The sequence below is a fragment of the Psammomys obesus genome, unplaced genomic scaffold (genome assembly GCF_907164565.1).
Source record: "Psammomys obesus unplaced genomic scaffold, mPsaObe1.curated_primary_1811, whole genome shotgun sequence".
Classification (NCBI taxonomy): domain Eukaryota; kingdom Metazoa; phylum Chordata; class Mammalia; order Rodentia; family Muridae; genus Psammomys; species Psammomys obesus.
The window spans coordinates 23,283,752-23,287,842 of record NW_026596134.1 but is presented as its reverse complement, the minus strand read 5'-3'; the positions used below and the strand labels follow the sequence as shown (position 1 = coordinate 23,287,842).

Genomic DNA, 4,091 nt, shown 5'->3' with positions numbered 1-4,091 from the left:
ACTTACACATAATTAAATTTAATAAATATACATCTTTGAAATTTTTTTTTTTTTTTTTTAAAGCTGGGCTGGGTGTCATACACATGAAATCCCAGCACTCGGGAAGGTAGAGGCAGGTGGATCTCTGTGAGTTCCAGGCCAGCCTGGTCTACAAAGCGAGTCCAGGACAGGCTATACAGAGAAACATCCCATATATATTTATGAGATTTTTGTGAGGATTAAATGACCCCAGAGCTGGGCAGGAGGAGGGTCCCAGCCTTTGCTCAACGGCTTTCAGTTCAAGGATGGTTCCAACATTGCGTATGTTTCTCAGGCCAGATGTTCTTAGTGAGGACTGCCCTGAGGTTAGCAGCCTGGGTGAGCTGCAACCAGCATGAGGAGGAATGCTGGGCACACACATTCCTTCCCTTCTCCTCAAGGGTGGGTGGTTTTTTCCCCCCCAGATAACATCTACCCTCCTGCCTTTGGCCTGTTATGGATGGATGCATGGTACTCAGTGCTGATTACCCAGGGAGCTAGAGCCTCTCCATGGAAGCTAGCAAGGACAGAGGGACTGGAGGGATGTTCCACCCTGGTGGGGATCATTACAGGGGAAGATACCACAGCAGGAAACCACACCAGGAGGAGGCCCGAGGGAAAAAAGCCAAGAAGGCTCCAATCCAAGTGCGATTGCTCCTGACAGTGACCTTTCAGACAAGGTCACGCTTTCTTGAGTGGCTTTCTCACAGATCCGTTGAAGTGCGCTGAGAGAGGTGTCTCCTGCTGGACTTCTCCAGGATGGTCCCATCTGCCTTTTTCCTCTGGGGTCCACTACTACCACCATGCCCTGGGAGGCCTGTTCTTCCTGCTTGTTCTAGCCTCAAGCGGGCTCCCGCCTCCACCCTCCCCTCTCCTTCCTGGACACGTGGTTTTATTTTTAACCTGAGTTTACAGGCAGGATCTGGAAGAGCCAGTTTGTGGCAGCTTTTTTGCTTCCCTCCCCCACCTAAAGAGTAAGTAGCTGGGCAGTGCTTGGTTAGGCAGGGCAGGGGCGGGGAGGGGGGGTGAGGCTGGCCAGCGGGTAAAGGGCAGCAGGCTTGGCCTTGCCAGATGGAGGGCTAGGACAACTCCTGCCTCCTCCCCTCACACACACACACTAGGCTGGCCCTGGCTGTTCTTGTCGGGTGGGGTGCAATCCGCCGAACCTTCTGGGCTTTTCTGACGTAATCTCCCCAGCAGAGGCTGATTGGCCCAGGGCCTCCTTGTATCATGGGCCGAGTGGCCCAATGCCCTGGTATTTCAGGCCAGCCTCTGGCACTAGAGAGAGGGCAGACAAGGCCAGGCTACTCAGGAGGTGGAGCAAGCATAGATGTATGGTACTGGCAGAAAAGAGTTACCAGAGCCTTTTGATTTGTTTTTTTTTAATTAGATGCTTATTTTTAATTGTGTGTGTATGTGTGTGCCTGTGTGCGTGGCTGTGTGCACATGAGTGCAGGTGACCTCAGAGGCCAGAGGTGTTAGTTACAGGCAGTTGTGAGCCACCTGATGTGGGTGCTGGGAACTGGTGGAGCTGTTAGTGCTTCAAAAATAGCAAGGGCGCAGCCATGCTTGAGAGGTCAGTGCCTGGCTGGCCCACCTCGGTGTTTACTTTAAGGTCCAGGTGTTTCTGCTTTGAATTTGCCCTTGAAACGCAGAGCGGAATGGGCACCAAGACCTCTGGGCTATCAGGATTCTGGGGGCCTTCATCCATCCTGGGAAAGTCAAGGCTTAGAATAGAGGTGAGGACAGGAAGTGCCAAGAGAAAAGAAGCATGTGGTCTGCCTCCACTACCCTGGACAGGGACCTTCTGGGGAGGGAGGGGCTGGGCTGTTAGGAAGGAAAGCTGAGAAACAGTGAATGGATCAGCTGGCAAAGTGAGCGTCTGGCATGAATGAGGCTTGAGGCTCCAGCCCTAGCACCGCATAAACAGGGTGAGGTGGGGCATCTTTATAATCCCAGCTCCAAGGAGGTAGGGAAAGGTAGATTAGAAATTCAGGGTTATCCTCAGTTTCATAGGGAGGTAAAGATCAGCCCTATAGGTCAGCTAGAGATCCCATATGAAGGATATACATACAAATATGTTTGGTTTTTTTTTGAGACAGGGTTTTTCTGTGTAGCCTTGGCTATCCTGGACTTACTTTGTAGATCAGGCTGGCCTCCAACTGACAGAGAGCCCCCTGCCTCTGCCTCCCTGAGTGCTGGGATTACAGGTAGGCACCACCATGCCCAGCTCATAAAATAAATACATATTTTTTTAAAATTTATTTATTTATTATTTATACAACATTCTGCCTGCGTACCAGATCTCACTACAGATAGTTGTGAGCCACCATGTGGTTGCTGGGAATTGAACTCAGGATCTGTAGGTTGAGGCTGAACGCTGTTGAGTCAGTGTTCTTAACCTCTGAGCCATCTCTCCAGCCCAATAAATACATATTTTTAATATATTTTTTTAAAAAACAATAAAAACAAAGCTGGACCAGGCATAGTGGGCATGTCTATAATTCTAGCAGCCTGGAGGCTGGGGCAGGAGGACAATGAGTTTGAGGCCAGCCTGGGCTATATAGTGAGACTCTGTCTCCGAAATATAAAGTAATATAAAATGTTCAAGGCATAAAAGATGGCTGGGGACAGGGCTTACTGGTAGGGCACTTGCCTACCGTAAGCAAAAAAAAAAAAAAAAAAAAAAAAAAGTCATCAAAACTTTAAACTGTCCATTCGGATGTGGGTATGTGACCACGGAACCCACACCCACGAAGCCAGTTCTTCCTGGAACTTAGTGTTCCCAGACTGCTCCTTGCTTGGGAAATCATGTAGCCCAGACCAAGTCAAGTGGGCTTGGCTTCTAGGGTCAGAGAGAACGGATTAGGGAGTCAACCCTCTCAAGAGTGCACAGGGCCTCATGCCTTCTCCTCCCTTTGCTCTTCCAGGTCACATGTGGAACCCGAATTCCCCGAAAGTCTGTGGTGACAGCGTTGGCCCACTGAAAAGGGCGCAGACAGGGCAATGATACAGCGAGAGAGAGAGGAGGGCCTTCTTCCCCTGTCTTCCTCCCCCTGGCTCCACCACCTGATCGCTGATTTTCAATGAAATTACGTATTTGTTTGTTTGTGTTGAGTCAGTGTCTCACAATGCAGCCCTGGCTGGCCTGGAACTCGCTATGTAGACCAGGGCTGCATACCTCCACCTCCTGAGTCCTGAAACTAAAGGCTTATACTATACCACGTGTTAACATCTTTCTTTCTTCTTTCTTCCTTTCTGTCTGCCTTTCTTTCCTTCCGTCCTTCTTTCTTTCTATCTGCCTTTCTTTTTGCTTTGTTTGTTTTTCTTTTTGTTTTTGTTTGAGACAGAATCTCCCTATGTAATTTCGGCTGCCCTGGAACGAACTATGTAGACCAAGCTGGCCTCAAACTAAAAGAAAAAAAAAAAATCCACCTGTCTCTCTCTCTCCAGAGTGCTGGGATTAAAGGTGTACACCATCACTCTAGCTTCCCTTTATTTATGTATAGGAATATTTTGCCTGCCTGTAAGTATGTGTACCACATGCTTGCAGTGCTTAAAGAGGCCAGAAGGCGGCATCTGAACCCCTGGACCTGGAGTTGCAGATTGGCTGTGAGCCACCATTCCTGGTACTTGAAAACTAAACCCTTTCCTCTGCAAGAGCAGGAAGGGCTCTAATCCACTGAGTAATTTCTCCTATTGCTGACCTCCCACCCTTATTCCCACCCTCCAACACACACACAAACATAAACAAAGTCATGGCTAACCATTGCTGCTGGGATCCTAGACTGGCAATGAGCCCCAACTTTACTTTATTCTCCCAACTAAGGACCCAAAGATATCTGTAGCTTGCCCCAGAGCTGACAGCAGAGCCAGAACTTGAATTCAGACACCAACCAACAAGTATTTGTTGGTTGCAAGATGGCCCCTTGACGAAGGTTGGAAGCAAGGAAGGGAGGGAGGGGACTAGAGCAACATTTCATCCAGAAGCAACTGTCAGGGTTGAGCACTGTCGTCTCACCGTCTGCTCAGAGGCCCACCTCTGCCATCTTAAGGGAGCCCAGCCCTGTTCC

The 4,091-nt window shown here is 49.3% G+C and overlaps 1 long non-coding RNA gene across 1 annotated transcript; it reads left to right on the top strand.

The window, feature by feature from the left end:
* Positions 1-740: 740 nt before the first annotated feature.
* LOC129666153 (uncharacterized) lies at positions 741-3,123 on the top strand. Its single transcript, XR_008718491.1, has 2 exons — positions 741-992; positions 2,949-3,123. It is a non-coding gene; the product is annotated as an uncharacterized LOC129666153 (long non-coding RNA).
* The last annotated feature ends 968 nt before the right edge of the window (positions 3,124-4,091 follow it).